Raw genomic sequence first — 23,436 nt, forward strand, 5'->3', positions numbered from 1 at the left:
GCATGTGCCTCAAGGAAATGATTGTTGTTGTTGTTGTTGTTTGTTGTTTTCAGGGGGAAGTCCGATTGCAGTGTCCTGCTGCCACAAATCATGCGGTCAAGTTTCCTACGTTTGGGGAAATTACAGAGGTCAACACATTCAGAGTGCAAAGGATGAGCCTCACCCTAAGAAAACCACTTTTGTGATCACGGTAACTCCCCTGCCATGTAAGTATTCAGGGAAATGCTTTTAACCTGGCATAGTTCTTATTAGATATTTCAAAGTCTCAGAGCCATTTTGTTTGTGGCCGTGATAAATGACAAAAGACTGGAAGTAGCAGAGGGACCAAGGCGTAAGTGTTGCTTCCTAGAAATCTTGGGACTGTCCACGAGCAAAAACCTTCCAGAGCAGCCGCAGCCTAGACTGTGTGGTGATCCCCCTGCTGTGGATTTATGCCCCTGGAGAATGCTCCAAGTACTCCATTTTCTGTAGAGGAAATGACTCAATTTATAACTTTTCACCTGTGTCTCACAGCTCCATGTGGATTTGCTGATAACGGAGGCTCCTGGAGCTTTTCAAAAGTCACAGTGTTGAGAGCCACCGTCCAGACTGATGGTGACACTAAATAGATATCAGACACACAGGAATAAAAACTTTGTATAAGTAGGTCATAGGAAATATCCATTATATATTTTGTAAAGTGGAACGAGGCAACAAAATCAATTTATTTTCTTGCAAACATTATCAACAAGCACTTAGTGAGGGACTAATGCCTGTGTGTTCAGAGTAATACACAGTAGGTACCAGCACCACAGGAGGCACTCTCGACAAATACTTACACGAGTTTGAAGAATTAACTGGGCAGGCACTTTCTGGTCTTTCTGATTCCCAGAGGTTGGAGCACAGTAATTGATTTCCCAGACTCATTGAGTCAAACATGAGATACAAGGATGAATAAAACATAGTCCTTGACCTCAAGTAGACTGACGAAACATTGTAACAGGAGAATTTTATGATGAATATAAATACAAACATTAAAAGTGTTGGAATACAGTGAAGATAAACTAGTTTTGTTGAGATTTAACACACATTCTTTCATAAAAGACTCAAACCAACCCTGTGAGGGAAGGGACAGTATCCAGTTAGCTAAAGAGAAAATGAAATCCTTCAGTGAATCCTTCAGTTTCTCATGGTTAGTAAGTAACAGATTTAGGATTTGAATTTCTGTTGTTTTTTCTTTAGCTTTTAAACCTATGTATTTCCATTGCATCTACCAGAGACAAAGATACAGTTGAGTGGGGGAGGAGAACACTCTGCAAGATTGCCGGTAGAATCAAGAAAGATTATATATTAAAAACATTTCAAAGGTGAAAGAGGAGTTTAAGACATTGACAAAATAAGGAGCGCTTGCCTTGCAAGGGTTCAGAGGCATGTCACACATTTTAGGGAAATCCAGAATATTTTTCTTTCTATGTTTAGAATAGTTAAGAGAGAAATCCATAATTCAATTTTTATGCAGATAAGAACCATTAATTTATTATATAAAGAATGAGCTACTTCAAGTAGTTCCCCAAGTAGGAGAAGAATTAAAATAAAATCATAAATACCAGATTGCAAAAGCATTCTTCTGTTTATTTACAACAACATGTGAAAGAGCACTCTTCTTTTAAAGGACTCACTCTTGCTCATTGTTGGCAGTTATAGAGATGGTTACTTGAAAATACTCTTGATGGTTATATTTATCCTTTGTTAAAATTTAACACAACTATAATGTGACCATTTTTTCATTGGACTTGCCCTAGGAAAAATGTGTATGTGTGATGTTTGCCTTTTGGGATAATTTCTTGTCTTTCTTTAAAATAACTTTCTGAAGTGTCTAGTTTCTCACCCTGCGTCAATACTTCCATATCCCGTTTAATGAAAAAACTAACAACTCACTCATCTCACTGATAAAGATAGACTGACAATTATATAAAGTACTAAGAATTTGAATTCTGTTGCTATACCAAAGAATACTACTCCATTAACAAGTGGGAGATTTTTTCCTCTTTGAAATCTAAGAAAATTTAACATAATACCACGTCAACCAGGTAAATAAGAAAATAATATGTAACGATTTAATAGATGTCTAAATAGTATTTACTACAATTTAAAATCAGACCCTAATGAACGCATTTTACAATATAAAATAAAAGAGTTCTCCCTTGCTAAATAGAAAACCAGTATTGCAATCAATAGCAACACTCATGTACTCTCTATGTGCATATATATATATGTCTGAGCGTACAGGTGTGTGCATTTTTTAAAACTGAAGTATATATAGTTCACACAGTGTTACATTAGTTTCAGGTATACAATGTAGTAATTCCACTACATTATGCTAGAGGTACCAGATATGATGCTGTTACAATACCATCGACTATATTCCCTATCCCTTATCTTTTATCCCCATGACTTCCATTATGTAACAGGAAGCCAATATCTTCCAGTCTCCTTTACCCATTTTTGCCCATCCCTACATTCCCCTTCTCTTCTGGCAACCATCATCTTGTTTCTGTATTTATAGGTCTGTTTCTGCTTTTTGTTTGTTTATTCAGTTGTTTTGTTTTTTAGATTCCATATATAAATGAAATCATATGATATTTGTCTTTCTCTGACTTATTTCACTTAGCGTAATAAACTCTAGGTCCATCTTGGAAATGGCAAGATCTTATTCTTTTTTATGGCTGAGTAATATTCTAATGTGTATATGTATGTATATCTATATATCTGCCGCATCTTGCTTTGTCCATACAACTTTTCTTTTCTTTTTTTTTTTTTGAGAGAGAGAGAGTGAACTCATGTGGGAAGGGAGGGGCAGAAGGAGAGGAAGAGAGAGAATCGAGCAGGCTCCATACACAGCACGGAGCCTAACCCAGAGCTTGATCTCATGATTCTGAGGTCATGACCTGCATCAAAATCAAGGGCCAAACATTTAAATAACTGAGCCACTCAGGTCCCCCTGTCCATTCATCTTTTGATGGACACTTGGGTTGTTTCCATATTTTGGCTATTGTAAATAATACTGCAATGAACTGTAGGGGAGCACATATCTTTTCAAATTAGTGTTTTTGTTTTCTTTGGAATAACACCCAGTGTTCCAATTACTGGATCATATGATATTTTTATTTAAAATTTTTTTGAGAAACCTCCATACTGTTTTCCACAACGACTGCATCAATTTACATTCCCACCAACAGTGCATGAGGGTTTTCTTTTCTCTACATCCTCACCTACAGTTGTTACTTCTGATCTTTTTATCCTAGTTATTCTGACAGGTGTAAAGTGATATCTCATTGTGGTTTTGATTTGTATTTCCCTGATGATGAGTGATGTTCAGCATCTTTTCATGTTTCTATTTGCTATCTGTATGTCATCTTTGGAAAAATTTCTATTCATGTCATCTGCCCATTTTTAATCAGATTATTATTATTATTATTATTTGGTGTTGAGTTATATAAGTTCTTTATATATTTTGGATATTAACTTCTTTTTGGATATATCATTTGCAAATATCTTTTCCCTTTCAGTAGGTTGCCTTTTTGTTTTGTTGATTTGTTTGTTTTCTTCTCTGTGTGAAAGTTTTTATTTTGCTGTGATCCTAATAGCTTATTTTTATTTGTGTTTCTCTTGCCTGAGGAGATATATCTAGAAAAATGGTTCTACAGCTCATGCCAAAGAAGTTACTACCTATGTTTTCTTCCAGGAGTTTTATGGTTTTAGGTTTCACAGTTAGGTCTTTAATCCATTTTAAGGTTTGTGGGTTTTTTTTGTTTTTGTATGTTATAAGGAAATGATTCAGCTTCATTCTTTTGCATGTAGCTATCCAGTTTTTTCAGCACCATTTATTGAAAAGCTGTCTTTTTCCCAGTGCATATTCTTGCTTCCTTTGTTGTAGATTAATCGACCACGTAAGTGTGGGTTTCTGAGCTATTCTGTTCTGTTGATCTCTGTGTCTATTTTTGTGCCAATACCATGCTGTTTTGATTATTGCAGCTTTGAGTATATCTTGAAATCTGTGATTGTGATCCCTCCAGCTTCATTCTTTTTTCCCAAGATTGCTTGGGCTATTTGGTTCCATACAAATTTCAGTATTATTTTTTCCAGTTCTTTGAAAATTGTCATTGGTATTTTGACAGGGATTGCAATGAATCTGAGGATCACTTTTGGTAGTAGGGACATTTTAATAATATTAATTTTTTCATTCCCTGAGCGTGGAATAGACTTCCCATTTGTTTGTGTCATCTTCATTATCTTTTGTCAGTGTTTTATGGTTTTCAGAGTCATGTGAATGCATTTTTAATAGAATAGGAAAAAGGTATTTGCAGAGTCTTAAAGGGAATGGATTAACTTTAAAATCAGGAATAATACTTCTGTATTCTTTTTTTAAAATTTTTCATTTTTTTATTTTTAAAGATTTTATTTATTTATTTGACAGAGATACAGACAGCCAGCAAGAGAGTGAACACAAGCAGGGGGAGTGGGAGAGGAAGAAGCAGGCTCATAGCGGAGGAGCCTGATGTGGGACTCGATCCCAGGACCCCGGGATCACGCCCTGGGCCGAAGGCAGACACTTAACCTCTGTGCCACCCAGGCGCCCCAATACTTCTGTATTCTTAATAAAACATTTAGATTTCGTGAGAATGCAAATATAAAGACAAATAAATGAGAAATAAGTATTGACCAGGAGTGTATTTATATATATGTGCATATGTATTTATACATATATATGAAATTATACACTTAGAATATTCATGTAAATCCATCATAAACAAATACATATATAATCATAATGTAAATATATAAATTTTCTTGTATTTCTAGAATCAAATTAACAAAGCTAGAAAATATAATTTTAAAGAGGGAGAGATTCATCAGAGAAACAAATACAGGAAATATTTAGGAATAAATATTTAGGGAATTTTAATATATGGTGAGACCTTATATGGAAACTGCATAATCTTATCATTGGAAGATTTAAGTGAAAATTTGAATTATTAGAAATATAGAGCCTATTTTTGCAAGGGACTATTTTATATTTCCAAAAATGCAAATTTTAACTAATGTATATAAAACATTCCAATTTAAATAATTACATCAAAATTTGAACTTGGTAATATAATTCTTCATAAACAGTAAACTGGAAAAAGTTTATTAGAAGAAAATATGTACGATTGTTAAATAATAAAAAAGTGACCTGCTCCATCAAACATTAGAACATATTATTTAGTATCAATACATAAAATACTACAATTTGTGCAACATTTTAGACATTGAGTGAAATAGAAGGTAGAGACCTGAGATATCAGTAACTATATACCAATTTTTATTGTATGATAACATAATTAAAAAAACATTAAAACAGAATTATATTAGTGTGTTTGGAAAAATTGTGGAAAAATGTTATTTCCATCTTACTTTATTTTAAAATAAATGGCAAGTACACTAAATTGATAAAAATGAGCATTAAACAAAAGAAAAAGTAGAAAGTAATGAAATAGAATAATTAAAGCTCCATGGTAGAATAACATTTTTCTTTGAATTAGTTAAAGTTATGAAAGTATGTGTGCATAATAATTTTCTGGGAAAAAGATGAAACCTAAATAAAATAATAATATTTTTTAGTATATAGGTTATAAATATTTTCCTCAATATGATCATGGTAATATATATTCAAATTTGTAAGAAAGATTTGAAATTCTAAATAAATTAACAGGCAAACAATAAGATAGTTTATAAAAGGGGCAATAAAATTGACAAATAAGGTAAATATTAGCCTCTCTCTTATCAAAACAAGGTAAAATAAAACATTCTTAAGATAGTATTTTACATAGTAAAATTAGCAAAGGAACAACAACCAAAACATCCAATGCTGGCTATACTGAAAAGAAATTACCATATTCATTCATTACTGCTAATTTAGTAATTAAGTGCAGCCTTTCTGAAAAGCAATAGGGCAGAGAAATTAAATTGCTTAGACTTAAATATTGTACCTTCATTCCTAATTTTATTCCAATTTAACAATCAAACCGAAGCAAAAATATCCTCAAGTATTTTCATTGTATCTTTTACAATGATAGCAATTCAAGAACAGAAGTAAGCCATACTAAAATATTTTACCAATATATAATGTAATCCGATAAAATATGCATGCATTCATATGTGAGTGTATGTGTGTGCACGTACCTTTATTACTATAAATATGAAGGACATACAGAAAAACTAAAATGTTTATGACATAAGCTAGGCAAAAAATAGTATAACATATTTTACATTAATATTGTAAATATATGAACATATGTGCCATCCATCATTAATAGGGGATAGTAATAGGTTAATCACATAAACTAACCAACATTAACTCATTGGCTTGCTAATTCATTAAGGTAACAAGCTAATAAAATTCCTTGACTCTTAGACTTCTTTGCCTTTCCGTTTAACCATGTCCTAGGTAAATAGCTATCATTTTATGTTCTGACTTGTGTACAAAAGTAATGTACTGACCAAAATACTGAATGAATAGATTTTGAAAAAAAATAATTATGTAGAAAACCGTAGTAACCATTCTGGACACCACAGTAGATATCACATATATTTTATTCTGGTGGGCTTTTCTCTACACTCACATGTGATTGCTGAATACCAATGCATTCAGTCCAGCTACAGTGCCAGTTCTCATTAAGATGATAGGGAATTTAAAGTAGGTGGAAACATGATTTGCTAACTGACAAATATTCCCACCAATTCATTTATTTATCCATTCTTACTACAAGTATTTAAGTCACTAATATGTGCTTGTGTGCTTCAGTCCTTAAGACTCAAACTGCCTCTGTCATTAGTGAACTTACACTTTTAGAGAAGGAAGGCAATTTCCACAGACTCATTGGTGCCCTGCCTAGATCTCCTGGGAACCATTGATTCATTTGGTGTGCCTTCCTTCCAACTGCCATGGTAGAATTTTGCTATAATGTTTCCTATCTGTTTTATGGAGTTCATAATAGAAAGGGTACTGGAGCCATCTTCCTTGTAGAAGCCTAGGAATTAAGCCTCCGCATCTCGACTGCCTTTAAGCAGCCTGTAGGCAATGACTAACTGACACTGTGTCTAGAAGTATAATAACCTTTCTTCAAGGCTGGATATATTCTGTGGGACTATTTATGTTCCAAAGCTCCCCCCCCGGCCCCCGTGGAATTAGACTGAAGCTAACCTTCAAGCCCCAACCACATCTTTGCTTAACCTCCTCCTCTTCCTTGTCTTGCTCCCCCATGCCCATGCGTGTTTCTTCTGAGAGCCCACTCATAAGTTGTCTCCTGTATCCCATCTCAGACTGCTTATTGAGAATCCAATCTAAGTTAATGATTAAACAAGTAATTGCAATCATGTGGTATGCATGCTATGAAAGGTGAAGAATAGAAAGCTGTGGATATACAGCATAGACATCTTTTTTTTTTAATTTTTATTTTGTTATATTAGTCACCATACAGTACATCCTCAGTTTTTGATGCAATGTTCCATGATTCATTATTTGTGTATAACACCCAGTGCTCCATGCAATATGTGCCCTCCTTAATACCCATCACTGACCTATCCCAATCCCCCACCCCCCCTCTCCTCTGAAGCCCTCAGTTTGTTTCTCAGAGTCCACAGTCTCTCATGGTTCATTCCCCCTCTGTTTACCCCCCTCCATTCTTCCCTTCCTTCTCCTACCGATCTTCCTATTTCTTATGTTCCATAAATGAGTGAAACCATATGATAATTGTCTTTCTCTGCTTGACTTATTTCACTTAGCATAATCTCCTCCAGTCCCGCCTATGTTGCTCCAAATGTTGGGTAATTGTTCTTTCTGATGGCTGAGTAATATTCCATCGTATATATGGACCACATCTTCTCAATCCAGTCATCTGTTGAAGGGCATCTCAGCTCCTTCCACAGTTTAACTATTGTGGACAATGCTGCTATGAACATTGGGGTGCATATGGCCCTTCTCTTCACTACGCCTGTATCTTTGTGGTAAATACCCAGTAGTGCAATGGCTGGGTCATAGGGTAGCTCAATTTTTAACTTTTTAAGGGACCTCCACACTGTTTTCCAAAGTGGCTGTACCAGCTTGCATTCCCACCAACAGTGTAAGAGGGATCCCCTTTCTCCACATCCTCTCCAACATTGTTTTTTCCTGCCTTGTCCATTTTTGCCATTCTAACTGGTGTAAGGTGGTATCTCAGGATGGTTTTGATTTGAATTTCCCTGATGGTTAATGATTCTGAACATTTTTTCATGTGTTTGTTAGTCATTTGTATGTCTTCATTGTAAAGTGTCTGCTCATATCTTCTGCCCATTTTTTGATTTGATTATTTGTTTCCTGTGTATTGAGTTTGAGAAGTTCATTGTAGATCTTGGGTACTAGTCTTTTATCTGTAGTGTCATTTGCAAATCTCCCTTTCCGTGGGCTGCCTCTTAGTTTTTTTGACTGTTTCCTTGGCTGTGCAGAAGCTTTGATCTTGATGAAGTCCTACAAGTTCATTTTATCTTTTGTTTCCCTTGCCTTTGGAGATGTGTCATGAAAAAAGTTGCTGTGGCTGACGTCAAAGAGGTGGCAGCCTATGTTCTCCTCTATAGTTTTGATGGATTCCTGTCTCACATCGAGGTCTTTCATCCATTTGGAGTTTATCTTTGTGTATGGTGTGAGAGAGTGGTCAAGTTTCATTCTTTTTCATATAGTACAGCATAGACATCTTATCCTAGGGTGGAGAGTAGGAGATATTTTCTTTGAGGAGAGAACATTTAAATTGAGACCCTGTGTCATTTATCTATTTTGTTTTAAAATAGTATGGTATCCATTTGTGAAATGACTGGCGATGGCCAAGGACTATAGTCTTTCATCCTGACCATTATGGAAATAATTAGTCCATATTACGACTGGACCCTTTTTCTCATTAGCTTCAATATTAATGCAGGTCACTAATGGAACTGAAACCACCTTGTAGTGACAAGTTACTCAGGTGCAGTATTTGTCTCTGTATATTAGCAAGCATCCATGAAACTGTCTACTGAGCACTTCCTTCAACCTACAGGTGTATACGTATATGCATGTAGTTCTCCACGTGTGTGTTTTGTCATTAACATACTCATTTTGGTAATGAGAACTGGCCAGTAGAATTTGGGTATGACCAAAATGATACTATGCTTAGCATAACTCTATTATGAGTCTCTTAGAGCTATGCTTCTGCTTAATGTGATGAAAATAAGATTTTTAAAAATCAAAATTTTCCGTTAAAATCCATGCTGTGAAGGCACACATAGAAGTGTAAGATGCACCAATAACTGAGATCTTGGAAGAGAGAGGCATTACAACTTTTAAGAAAAAGCCATCTGCATGGCAGTTATGATGAAATTAAGTAAGAAAGTAAACAGGCCTACTGCTTTAATCACTTATAGTGCATCAGACACTAGAAAGCACAATTATATACAATTCTTAAATGGTTATTATTATGCCCCAAACACATTAAAATATTATTGATAAAAGGTAAATAATAAGAAAAGCCAATGGTTCCTTTTTTTCAGTGTTTAGAAAACAAAAGTAAATTTAGCGAGGAAGTCTAGCATGATTACATTCGAAAAAATTCTGTTTTGGGGTGTGCAGTATGGTTTACCTACTAAAAGCCACATTTATTAAAAAATTCTCTTTGTCTTCATAAAGAAATAGAATGAGACGTATCAAAAGACTTACTGAGGATATCACTGGGACACTGTAGCCGTTATAAGGATCATAAATATATTTAGGCTCTCATATTCACAAATTATTTTAAACAGTATAATCTGTACCTTTTGAGAAAATGAATAAACAGTCCCCAAATTCTAGGACAATAAATTAAGCATCCAAAGATGATGTTTGTCAAAGTCTCTTGGGAAAAAATATATTAATAGTTTTGTCAGTCTAGTTATAATCTTTGCTGATAACCATTTAGAAAATTTTGAATTTTGTAAGTGTACCAGAGGAAATAATAGTCTATTATATGGCAAAATATGAAAAAGTATTTATAAATATTGTCTTTTTCTTTTGGACTTAACAGTAAATGAAGTTTATATCATTGTTACTAAAAACATTTCAAAAGTTATAATAGAAAGCATTTTGCAAATGTTTAAAAGAGAAAAGGGAAGGGAAATATTTGCACTAAATAGTGGTGTAAATGACATTGTAAGTGCAAACTATGGTAAGTGATAAATATGCATTTATTTTAGTAAAAACTGCCTCCCTCCCTTCCTTCCTCCCTTCCTTCTGTCCTTCCTTCCTTCCTTCCTTCTCTCCTTCCTTCCTTCCTTCCTTCCTTCCTTCCTTCCTTCCTTCCTTCTCAGCTAAAAGCTCTGTTATTCCTCAGCAAATTGTAAAACTGAAGGGCTCTTGGGTCCACAGCTCTTTGAAGGGAGTAGACTAACCTTATACAGTACTTAGCCCCACAGTAAATTAATTACTTAGGGTTTCTGTGGTTTTGTATAGGACACCATCATTCTGGATATGGGAGTTGTTTATATGAAAAGGTATGTTAAAGTCAGAATCTAGGCAAGAAAGTAGTGAGTAATATGCAAAACAGAAATGCTAAGCACAGTTAATTAACAACTTAAAAATTTTAGAATGTAAAGTTGGGTTAAATGCTGTAGAGATTTAGCTGAGACAACTGTATCCTTAGTATTATTACGTATCACCATCTGACAAATAACTTGAATGATACTTACTCATTGAGGACCTTCCTGCCCCAAAGTCTTAATAATTGAACATGTTAATATAGAGTAAAGCAGGCTTATACTCTAGTTAAGGAAATGGGACATGATAAAATTAATGAATACAGTGTTAAAATATAAGTGTGTAATATTGTTACAGACTATAATGTACTTAGTTTATAGCATGGGTAGTTAGAGAATGAGACACTTTAGTTTAAATTTTCATATAATGGTATGTAATATTTTCCAAATAGCATACCTAAAACATATACCTGTGTACCCACCACCAGCTTAAGAAATAAAATAGTACCTGTACCTTTGAAGCTTGGTGTGTTCTCCACCCTGATCACCTATCCCTTCCCTGTTGAGATCACTGCTAACTTAAAACTTGTGCTTATTAATAGTCTTTTTTCTCTTAGGAGTTTATAATGTACATCACCTCTTAAATTAGACATTATTATTACATATGCCATCAACATTATTGTAGATTTATCCATATGTTCAATATTTTTTCTGGGTTGATTTTCTTTCTTTCTAAAGTCTAATTTTAATATTTCCTTTAGTGACAGTTTGGTTTTAGTAAACTCCCTCAATTTTATTTAAAAATTCTCTTCTTTGTACTTATTACTGGAAGATAATTTCTCAGAACATATAATTCTCTTCTCATTTATCTTGTTTTATCTCTTAAATATAATGTTCCACTGATTATGACTTGCAGCATTGCTGTCAGTCAGATTTCAGTTTACCTCTGATGGGAATTCTTTTTTTTTCTTTTTACTAGCTTTTAAAATAGTATCTTTCTGTTTTGCATTATACATTTGACTGTGGTGATTCTAGGTATTGGCTTATTTTTATTTATGCTCCTTGAGGATTATTGTCCTTCATGTATCTGGAGTTTATGTCTTTCTGGAAAATTCTTACTGCCTATCCAACATTCTATATATATTCTTTTTTTAGAATTCCTCTCTTCCTAGACTTCTTTGATGAATTTTGAACTCTCTCTTTCTTTTTTCCCATGTCCCATAAGCTCTCTTTCTCTCAACTAAATTTTCTCCATGCTATGATCTCTGTAATATCTTACAATTGACTAATTTCCCATTGACCTGAATTTGATGGGCTTTAATATCTATCACCTATCTATCTATCATCTATCTATCTATCTATCTATCTATCATCTATCTATCTTCTATCATCTATCTATCTATCATCTATCATCTATCAATAATCTATCTATCTATCTATCTAATGAGGCATTGCAAAGAAGGGATAAAAATGCAGCACATAGAGGGGAGTGGTCTGACTACTCAACTTCACTTGGGGCCAACAAAACTGAAGTTCTAATCCTAAGGTAACATAGTCATATATCTATCTATCCAGAGAAGATTTTCTTTTTCATCTGTTTTCGGCTAAAGCATTAGGTTTTAGTCTTTTTGTTTGACTATTCCTGTCCTGAATATTAGTTTTGTCACCCTTTTTATGGATTTTCTGAAAATAAAGATTATACTTCCAATAACCTTTTAAATAAACAAGAGAAAATTTATTCAAAGTACAAGTAATCTAGCTAAGGATACTACACAGGTTGGCCAAAGGTAATGTTCCATCTGAGTTCCTTGGTAGTGCCGTTTTTAAACATTGTTCTGGTATAGCTGTCTTCAAGCAGGCTTCTAGATTCAAGAGAGCAGTCAAGGAATGTAATTAGATACTAATGTTTACCTCTAGTCTGAGCCTGGGAACATCCCAAATACCTTTTTAGATCGTTTTCATCGTTTGCCGGTACTGAAACACTCCCACTGAAGATGGCCTCCATACACTAATTCATCATTCGGCAGAGGCAGGCGATTACTTATAATTATTTTAATATTTCTAATTATTAGTAAACAAAGAATATGTAGTGTAATTCAGGCAGTAATGTATGTCTAAAGTTGACTGCTATCATTCTTGCAAACTTGCCTGACTGTCCATTGGGGAAGATGAGGGAACTATTCAGGAGCGGAGACAATAGATTCATGTAAATCAATGGAGAATTTTGGATAACAATACATTCATATTATTTTTGGCTGTAACATTTTGCTATTTTTTTGTTTGGAATGAGAAACAGGTTAGTCTTCTTCTTTTTTTTTTTTTTTTAAGATTTTATTTATTCATTTGACAGAGAGAGACAGCCAGTGAGAGAGGGAACACAAGCAGGGGGAGTGGGAGAAGAAGAAGCAGGCTCCCAGCAGAGAAGCCTGATGTGGGGCTGGATCCCAGAACGCTGGGATCATGCCCTGAACTGAAGGCAGACGCCTAACAACTGCAGCACCCAGGCGCCCCAACAGGTTAGTCTTCTTGGTTGTAAAGGCTTACTCTTTCCAAGGCTCTGCCAGCTGCGCTAGTCAAAACAACGAATGCCAGTATTTGTGTTGGGTAGGTATAGGCTTTGCAGATTACTATGCAAAACAGGACCACCACACTGTAGAAATACCTCTTAATGAGAACAAGATCAGCAAGAACAATGAAAACCTCAGACTTTTCCTGCCGCAATTTTCTGCCGGCTCAATTTTCCTGGCTGATCCTTTGTCCTTTCCAGTTTGTCTTCTACACTGCTAGTAGAGTTGTTTCTCTAAAAGGGCCGTATGATCCACCTCTCCCTCCTAATAGTCCAAGAGTCTTTAATGATTCCCGTATTATTCAGATTAAATTTAAACCTCTTTGCTTTAGATTTAAGCCTTGTCATGGCAGGTTTCTTTCCAACCATATTTTGCCATTCCTATACCCTCCCCTACAAGCAATTCTTCAAAGAGACAAATTTCCCTTATGCCTTAGACTTGTCACAAGGTTCTCACTGTGTAATGCTCCTCTTGTCCCCACCATTGGTCACCCTTCCCCTAGTCCCCACTATTTTTTTTCTCTATTTCTGTAACTTGTGGTTGTCCCATGGGATACAGTCTGAAAATCTTATTCTGGACGGGATAGTACTCTGAATTCTCTCAACACAGCATGCAGAGTATTTTATTATAATTATTCACTTATTTGACTGATTACTGTTCTCTGATTATTAGATTAGGAGCCTATTGAAAGCAGAGGCTGTGCCTTGGTCATCTCAGTTTCTCCAGTGCCCAGAATAGTGACAAACATAAAGTAAGTGAATAAAAAAAAAATTCTGGCTAAATTACTAGGCTTTAAATAAATGCCTTATTAAATTATGAAAATGATCTTTGAATGCATCTGCTGTAAAGCATCTACTGTCCACCTAAGAACAGCATTTCATGACTTAGCTAAATAGGAAGAACAAAATCATTCACCAACCCGAGTGTCAACACAGGCACAGTCTTCTTAATTTGCCTTTTCAATTTATCTTCGGTTAGGGAAGCTTACAAAGAAAGCTTGGTGACCTATGTCAAAACTTCTTCATGGTAACAATGGTAGAATTAGAAATAATTTATACTCAGTATATATAAAATTTGTGGGCTTGGAAACTGATTAAGATTGGAGAATACGGAAGTTTATTATTTGCTCTGACTCCTCTATTAAAATCTTCATTCTGTTACTTCTTGGCCTAGAAAAGCTGATAAAAAAACACGCAAAACCCAAACCCCTTGTTTAATTATATACAGTGTGTACGCTTTCACCTCTGGTTAACATATTTATGGACATATTTATATAATTTACATAAGTCGATGTTCATTGTCTGTCTTACAGATATTCAGTTATGTCTTAACTGGAAATTTATGGAGGGTAATTCTCATAAATTCTGTGTACACAGTGCCTGGCTTAGCCCCATAACAGATGTGTAATACATGTTTTTTTATAATGATGTTAAAATGTTCAGTTGCAAAGGTGGGCTGTGGTCACATAATCTTCCTATTCCCTATTCAATGAATAATTCAAGTAGTAGCCTTCACAGTCCTCATAAGATCGAGAAGATATATCTATTCCCAAGTCTTGTTTTCTATTATTAGATGTAAGGAGCTACTGCAAATGCAAAGTCTCTGGGGCCTTGTTACAGGGGCCAGCTTCAAGTTTCCTTTGTGAACTCAAAGGGACATGCCAGGAGAAACTTCAGAATGGAATCACTGGGGAGAAAGCAGACGCAGTTTCAGGGGCAATGTCCATACTGCCTGGAAAGCGTATGTGTATTTAGCAAAATAATGTATGTATGTGTGTGTAGGAGGCGTTTCTTCTCATATTTTGTGTTTTACGAACATAACCAAGTATTGAAATCTCTCTATGGATGTTATCTGAAAATATATAATCTTACACACAGAAATGTGGATGGCAGATTTTAAAATTATGTGTTTTATGTATGATTATAATATGATGCTAAACATTAATTAGATACTTGTAATTAACATATTATGTGAGAACCACTAAAAAGCACCTGTGTGTTTGTGTGTAGGGAGACAAAGAAGGAAATGTCAACTGAATGCGAAGCTGTGTGATTATCCAAATGATCTCATAACAGTCATCCAAGGGACAACAGCAAAAGTAAGCCATTCATTAGGTTAACTATGACCGTTAAAACATTCTGTCTCTTACGTCAACAGAAAATTTGGGAAGTAGCTATATTTATATTTAATGGAAAGTGTTATACCTTGAATAAACAAATCATATCTGTATGCTAGCTGAGCCTTTAAATTTCATTCCAAATATGTAAAAATACATGTAGCAAAATTATTTTTCTATGTTTCTAGAAGACACTGTTCCATGAGAGAAAAGAGCATTTTAATAACAAATTTCTCATAATCATGGACAAACAACTCATTGGGTTTTTTTCTCCTCCCTAGGTTCTGACTTAATGAAACCTACCATTTTCTACCCTACTAACTTTCCTATTTCAAGTGTTGCCTGGAAAGAAAGTCTTAGGTGAGTATTCTCAAAAATACTGCTTCATTTACAATTTTGAAGAATACTTTCATGAGCAGTCTGATGACAAAGACAGCCCAAACAGGAAAAACAATAGAAAAGTTTATGACGTATAAAATGAATTCTTCAAAAGAATTTTGTTTCGAAATGCTAAGGGTTATAAGTCAAATATATGCAGCATAGATTACTATTCATTACCTTGCATTGGCTGAAATTCATCTCTTCTGACAACCCTGGGTAAATCATGTTACATATTGCATAAAATATGAGCGCTGGTCCTTTTCTGAAGATGCCACTTAGTGTGGGAACTCGCTGCCATTGGCTGCATCCCAGTTGCTGTAAGCTCCCTTAAGACCACTACTTCGGCAGAGTCCTGTGGCAGTTGAATCAGAGAAGAAAAGGTATTTATAGAAAACATATGCAAAAGGTTGATAGCTCGTCCAGTTTTTAGTGCACAGACTGACAGCTAAATACAAATTGAGAAATGTAAGTTTCACTTCGAGCAAATTTACTGGGTGAAAACCTCATTTTTTCATTTCATTTGAATACGTTCACTGCTTCTTAGAATATGCAACTTTATAGTGAGCATATTTTTTATTCTTGAAGGCTCATTATTTTACAGTGAGGTTACTGAACCTAGACCACATAGAGCAGATTACCCAGCATAATATTAATCAAAATATACATGGCAAATGGGATTCCAAACAGTGCCAAATAGGCATCTGCTTTTAACACAGAATAAAAAAGTGCAGTTAGTGCCTTTATTAAAAGGTATTATGGGCAATTTATTTTTAAGCCATCTCTCTAACACTATTAACTAGCATATAATTTAATGTACTCCCAAGCAACTTGACTTTTACTGTTTCCTTCAAAACATTAATTTGTAAAAGCAAGTTGATATAAAAGATGACTTTGACCCTAAGAAAAGATTCGAATCGTTAAGAATAAATTAAATGATCTTGTAGACACACATAATAGTTACTTTGGGGGTTGGAAAATAACATATTTTCTGTTGCCATGTATGATATGGTGTTTCATAGGGAAAAATAAAGCCAGTGGTGTTTCTAATGATATAATTTATACCCTCTGAGTAAACCGTATCAGTTTTGTAAGTTTTGCTTAATTCGAACAGAGTTGCCAAATGATTAAAAATTTCTGAATGAACAAAAGAAAGAAGATTCTCTAAGTCTTCATGGGAGAAATAAATTCTATTATGTCCGTGTAGAAAATTTTGGACAAGTTAGTGCATACTAGATTTTGTACTATCTTTATAGTATGTTCTTTACAGAGAAGAGGAAACCAGCTCACTTCTATTAAAATGTATCCAGACTATTTTGTACTAAGTAGGCAAGGGGGATAATGATAGAAAATTTTTTTAAAAACCTAGGCTAAGAATTATAAGTAAAACTAAAAGTTGTGACATGTTTAACTAGTTAAATTTTTGAATGGTAAGTGACAAAATTTAAATTATAAAAATAATACAAGAATGCATGTTCTTTTTAAAGAAATAAAGTATCCATGAATAATAGTATTAAGTGAAAAACAACAGCAGAAATAACAATAAAACCAGCCTCCTGCAGTAAAATTCCACTATCCTCCTGTACGTAACTACTAGAAACAGTTTGGAGGGCATTCTTCCAGGTCTTTTCCTATATATTTATATAAACATCTCTTTATCTATACTTATGTATTGAAGTGTGTGTGTATATGTGTATAAAAGAAGTATACATTACATGTATGTATACACATATATAGTCCATATAAAGTTAAACATTTTTTTCACTTAAAATGTACATCAGTACTTGGTATGTTTGTATTTTCCATAATTTTTCAAACTATTTTTGAGTGTGGATGGGACTAAGTATTTGAACCATTTTCCTACTGATAGATATTTGGATGATCTTGATTTTTATTTGCAGTCTAAAGAAATATTTATGTCTGTGGGATAGATTTTGAAGTCATTAATTGGCCTTCCTAGATATTGCCAAATTATCTCTAAGAAGTTTGTATTAGGGGCACCTGGGTGGCACAGCGGTTAGGCGTCTGCCTTCGGCTCAGGGCGTGATCCCGGCGTTACGGGATCAAGCACCATATCAGTCTCCTCCGCTATGAGCCTGCTTCTTCCTCTCCCACTCCCCCTGCTTGTGTTCCCTCTCTCGCTGGCTGTCTCTCTCTCTGTCAAATAAATAAATAAAATCTAAAAAAAAAAAAAAAAAAAAAGAAGTTTGTATTAGTTTGTATCCCTCCCCCCAGCAGTTATAAGAGTACTACTTCTTTCACATCCTCATCAAAACTTTATAGTATTAACCTTTATGTTTTGTTAGTCTACTAGGAAAAGTTTGTATTATTTTATCATGCATTTCTGTCATTGCTCATGAGGTTGAATATTTTTAGATGTCTGTTGTATATACGCACGTGCACACAGAGTCGATTAACAAATACTGAACAATTGCTCTTAGTGGAAACACACACGCACACACACATACACATATAATCTCTTATAGATTATAATCTTAACCTTAAATTCAAAGAAGCAACTCATTTTGGTAGATTCTTTTTTTTTTTTTTTTTTAATTTTTACGCAAGAGAACTCGAGGTCCAAAAGTGAAAAGTGACTTGCCTGAGGCTGCCCTGCTGACAGGTGCCAGACCTGGGATTCAAACCCTGGTCAACTGGCCCCAGAGCTAGAGCTTCTTGGATTCCACCTCACTGCCTGCTACTGTCTCCATCCTCTGGTCATTGCTATTTGAGAGCGTCAGTGGGAAGGCAGAACATTGCCTTGTTTGACCTCAGGTGGGCACATGCATGTAGGGAGACTTAAATTTTTCGCAGCTCTGTGTATGTCCACTAATGACTGTGAAAGCCTACTTAGCTTTGATTTTGAGGTTCCAAATAAACTTCAGGAAGTAGGAGAATTCTCAAATAGGGAATTTTGAATAACAAGGGTTGACTGCATACATAAATACACACCCAATCTACATGTAATGTACATACATACATGTAAATATATACAGATGGTCTCTGAACTTAGGGTGCTTCAACTTACAATTTTTCGACTTTATGATGGCGCAAAAGCAATACACATTCACTTTACATTTTGAAATTTGATCTTTTCCCAGGCTAGTGATAGGCAGTGCAATGCTATGATACTTTCCCAGGATGCTGGGTGGTGGCAGCAAGGTGCAGCACCCAGTCAACCACATGAGCAGGAAGATAAACAACCCATGCACTCACAACCACTCTGTACCCTTACAGCCATTCTGTTACTCACTTTCAGTATAGTAGTCAATAAATGACATGAGATACGTGACACTTAATTATAAAATAGGCTTCATGTTAGGTGATTTTGCCCAACTGTAGGCTAACATATGTTTTGAGCACGTTTAAGGTATGTGTGGCTAAGCTATGATATTAGGTACAATAGGTGAATTAAATGCATTTTCAACTTAGGATATTTTCAATTTAGAGTGGGTTTGTCTGGAGGTAACCCCATTGTAAGTCAAGGGAGATCTGTATTTGAGTGGCTTTTTAAAATATTCTCTGGAGTTCTTTCTCTTATTCTTTCATGGAATGTATTTTTAGTTTACATATATTACTCTTTCTTACTACATATTTTCCAAACATTTCTCTCAGTTTGGCTCTCCTGTTTTAAGTTTGTTAATAGTATCTTTAATAACAAAGGAGGTTTAAATTTCTAGGCCATTACATATGTCCATTTTTTTTCCATTTTGTCTTAGCTTTTGATCTTATTTAGAAAGAACTTCTTCACCAGCTAAAAAAATACATGGTTTTCTTTTTAAATCTTTTAGCACCTTAATCTACCTCGAGTTACTTTTTTGGTATATATAATGATGTTGGCTTTTTTAGTCTTTTTTTTTTTTTTTTGGTCTAAGAGGAAACTCATTTGTCCTGCAGATATTGCTTGAATTAGCTATCATTTCTACTGATTTCAAATGCTTCTTTTATCCCCATACAGATAGCCTTTCTTTTTCAACTTTATTTTCATTCCATTCTTGTCTATTCTTAAATAGATATCCTGTTTTAATAGTTGTGCTTTTAGAGTACATGACAGGAAAAAAAAATCTCTCCCCACTGCCCTTCTTATCAGTTATCATGATAATTCTTTAACATTATCTAGAGGTAATGTAGTATTAGCTTTTAAAATTCCATCAGCAGTTTTGTTATATTTGTGTTGAAATCTGTGTTATCTATTGCCATATAACAAATTAACTTCAAAATTTAGCAGCTTAAAACAACTACACTACTAACTTTACTAAATTAAAAAGAATATTATCTCAGAGTTTCTGTGGGTCAGGAGTTCTGGCATGACTTTTCTGGATGTCTCTGCTTCAAGGTATTTTATAAACCTACCATCAAGGTGTTAGCTGTGGCTGTAATCATCTCAAGGCTAGACTAGGGTCAGATCTGCTTCCAGGCTGGTGTCAGGATTCAGTTCCTCCTAGACTTTTGGACTGAGGACCTTATTTTCTCTTTGCTGTTGGTCAAAGGCTGCCCTCGGTTTCTTGCCACATGGGTTTCTCTGTAAGTCACTTTAGATACAGTGTGCCTGCTGATTTCCCTCAGAACCAGCCATGTTGAGAGTGAGTGAGCAAAACAGAAACAACTTTTGTAATCTAATCTCAGAAGTGATAGGCCATCACGTTTGCCATATTCTGTTCATTAGAATGAATAATGAGGTCCAGTCAAATTTCCAATGTGGTTGATACTGCTATTACACAAAAGTCTGTGTTTGTGCATGTGTGTGTAAAACATTTATCTTATTTATTTTAATTTTTAACTTTACTTTTTGAACATTCTGTTAGCATGTTTTAAATAATGGTTTAAATTTATGCTTTTTAAATATTGACATGTCTTGTTTTTATTATTTTACTGCATTGGCTGGAACAATGAGAACAATAATGTATAGTGGTAGTGGTAGCAAACATCCTGTGTTGTTTTGAATTTCATCACCTGTTTTGTATAATTACCAGATTATTATGTTTTTCTTTTTTTGATCTGATAATGTATATTGTCCTCATGTTGAAACCATGTTTTCATTGCTAGGATAAACTACAAGCATGCTAATGCTTTATTTAGGAATTTTGTGTCCGTATTCAGATGTAAGGTTGATTTTTGTTTTCCTTAGTTCTTCCTTCGTAAGGTTTTAAAATGGCTATGTACTCTGAGAGAATGCTTTAGGGGGCGTCTGTTTTTTTAAATTATCATATAGTTTATAGAGGAGAGAAATTATTGTAATGTCATATAGGGACTGACATGCAGTGTCATGAAATTGACAAGTGGCATTAAAGTAAAATTCCAAGTTTATAAAAATAAATATAACTCTCTGATTAAGGTCTTTACCATGCACTGCTCACATGTATGAGGCAGCAGTAGGAGTATATTTAAAAGACTCATTTTTAATTGGAACTCTGAAGAAAATTTCAGGAAGTACTTCTGTAAAATAGCATTTTCTTAGAGATTGGAAAATTGTCTATTGAGGGTACAAAAGTTTTATTTTCCTCCAGAAAAACTTGCCAGTGTTTGAAGGTGTCAACTATTTATTATTTCCTTGCTATAGATGTTTTGTTTTTGTAATAGGTATGTCAGAAATATCTATTAGTAAATTTAAAAATTAATAGACTATTTTTGAGCTGCTATAGTTTACAGAAAAATTGAATGACAAGTATAGAGTTCCCACATACTCTTACACTATACACTCATTGCTTAGTTTCCCCTGTTATTAACATCTTGCGTTAGTACGGTACATTTATATTAACTTATTTTTGTAACCTCAAACGTAATTATTAAATCAACTCCCCCCTTGCTTTGTTACTATTTTTTTCTGGAAACTGTTTGCCATTTCATAGTGGATAATAAAATTTGGGGGGAAAAAGTGATTATATTTTAAAATAAAAATAGTTTAATGATCTGTTGATAAAATAGTAATATGATTAAAGAAGATAAACATTTTTATTTCTAGGAAATTTAATAACTATTCTTTAAACTTTTAAAAACTATCCTTTGTGAAAAATGAATGTGTAATATAAATCATTCTCTTGGTTTATATTTAAATATTTCCTAAAAAAGAAGAGGAATCCCTCAATGATGATAATATAAATAATTTAAATGAAAAAAGCAATGAAAGGCTGATGAGACAATCTGAGCTGTGTAGCTGACTGAATCCTTGAAGCCTCTGTATAAACTTTTAAGAATCTGGCGGGCGAATGCAGAGCCCCACTCCACTTGCCGCCACTCAGGACAAGCCTCACTGGTGTTGATCACAAGAACATTCTTTAATAAGCCTCCTGCTGGCTAATTTCTGTCTCAGAGTCTGTTTCCTGGGGAGCCTATCATGGGCAAACAGGGAAGGCGTTCCAAGATGGCAGAGGAGCAGGAGACCTAAAGTTCATCTGGTCCCAGGAATTCAGCTAGAGAGCTACCAAACCATTCTCAATACCTATGAATGCAACTGGAGAATGAAGAAAAGAGTAGCAGAAACCCTATGAACAGAAAAACGACCACTTTCTACAAGGAGGAGAAAAGATGGTGGAGGAGTAGGGGACCCCTTTCTCAGCTGGTCCCCTGAGTTGAGCTGGATATGTACCAGACCACCCTGAACACCCACAAAATCAGCCTGAGATGCAGGAAGATACATCTGGATCTCTACAAACGAACATCTCCAGCACTGAATATTGAGGTACGAAATGGGCCTTGAATCCACGCACAGTTATCGCAAGATAAACGGAAGGGGGAGGGAGCCCACGCGCTCAGGTGCTGGGAAGCAGTAGCCACCTGCGCTGGGGAGCGGGCTGGACTCACAGACCGGCACCCGAGAGAGAACAGACTGAGACTGTGAGCCTGGGAATGCATGCGACCAGACTGAAAACCCGAGCTCTGGAGCGCTCACTGGAACCGGACTAAAGCTGGGAGCTCGGGAGCACATGCACGTCCAAACTGAAAACGAGCTCTGGAGTGCACACTCGAACTAGACTGAAACCGAGAGCCCGGGAGTGCACGTGTGACCTGACTGAAAACTGGAGTTCTGGAGTGCTCACTGGAACCAGACTGATACTGGGAGATCGGGAGCACACGCAGGAACTGCGGGAGGCTGGCGGTGTTAGAAGCACAAAGGACAGAAACGTGAGTGCCCTGGAAGTGAGGGCTGGGAGAGTGGCTGTGAGGCGCACAATCTGGGATGCTGAAGGGTTTTTAGCAGCACCAACGGAAACAGAGTTAAAGTGGCCAAGAGGGCTCAGTGGAGAGCAGACTGTGATCTCTCTGTTCTGAGACAGAGGCTAGGATATGGCCACTGCTGCTCTGACTCTCCAAAGAGGCACAGAAAACTGCCAGGGAAAGCTGCCAGAGAACAAAAGCCCAGAAATACTGGCTCACATTGTGCCCATTCCCATCCCCCCTCACAGGGGAAAGGGCAACTCTACCCTAACAGGGTTGCCTGAATATCAATGCGACAGGCCCCTCCCCCAGAAGGCAGTCTGAAAAATCAAGAAGCCCACATCCCTAAGGTCCCTATAAAACAAGCGCACACTGCCTGGGTCCTGGTCAATAATTTGGGCTCTGTACATCCCTGCAACCTCTCCTCATCAGAATGACGATGAGGAGAAATCCCTCCCAGCAAAGAAAAGATAATGAATCTCTGGCCTCTGCTACAGAACTGATGGATATGGATATAACCAAATTGTTAGAAATGGAGTTCAGAGTAACAATGGTCAAGATGATGTGTAGGCTTGAAAAAACTATTAACGAAAATATCAACGAGAATATAGAATCTCTAAGGGCAGAAATGAGGGCGAGTCTGGCAGAAATAAAAATGCTATGAATCAAATGCAGTCTAAACTA

The 23,436-nt window shown here is 35.5% G+C and overlaps 1 long non-coding RNA gene and 1 other non-coding gene across 10 annotated transcripts in view; one reads left to right on the forward strand and one right to left on the reverse strand.

The window, feature by feature from the left end:
* The window catches only part of LOC105240483, a 318,511-nt gene that overhangs the window by 116,445 nt on the left and 178,630 nt on the right, over positions 1-23,436 (forward strand). For 7 of the 9 annotated variants that reach the window (XR_004624139.1, XR_004624138.1, XR_004624144.1 and 4 more), the window contains exons 1-4: positions 13,019-13,052; positions 13,776-13,854; positions 15,113-15,201; positions 15,501-15,579. This is a non-coding gene — a long non-coding RNA (uncharacterized LOC105240483). Of the gene's footprint in view, positions 1-53; positions 207-12,992; positions 13,053-13,775; positions 13,855-15,112; positions 15,202-15,500; positions 15,580-23,436 lie in introns of those variants that run through there. The other 2 variants (XR_004624143.1, XR_004624145.1) reach the window with 2 other exon arrangements.
* On the reverse strand, positions 51-214 carry LOC117801694. The gene has a single exon (XR_004624441.1). It is a non-coding gene; the product is annotated as a U1 spliceosomal RNA (small nuclear RNA).

The sequence above is a fragment of the Ailuropoda melanoleuca genome, chromosome 3 (assembly GCF_002007445.2).
Source record: "Ailuropoda melanoleuca isolate Jingjing chromosome 3, ASM200744v2, whole genome shotgun sequence".
Taxonomy (NCBI): Eukaryota; Metazoa; Chordata; class Mammalia; order Carnivora; family Ursidae; genus Ailuropoda; species Ailuropoda melanoleuca.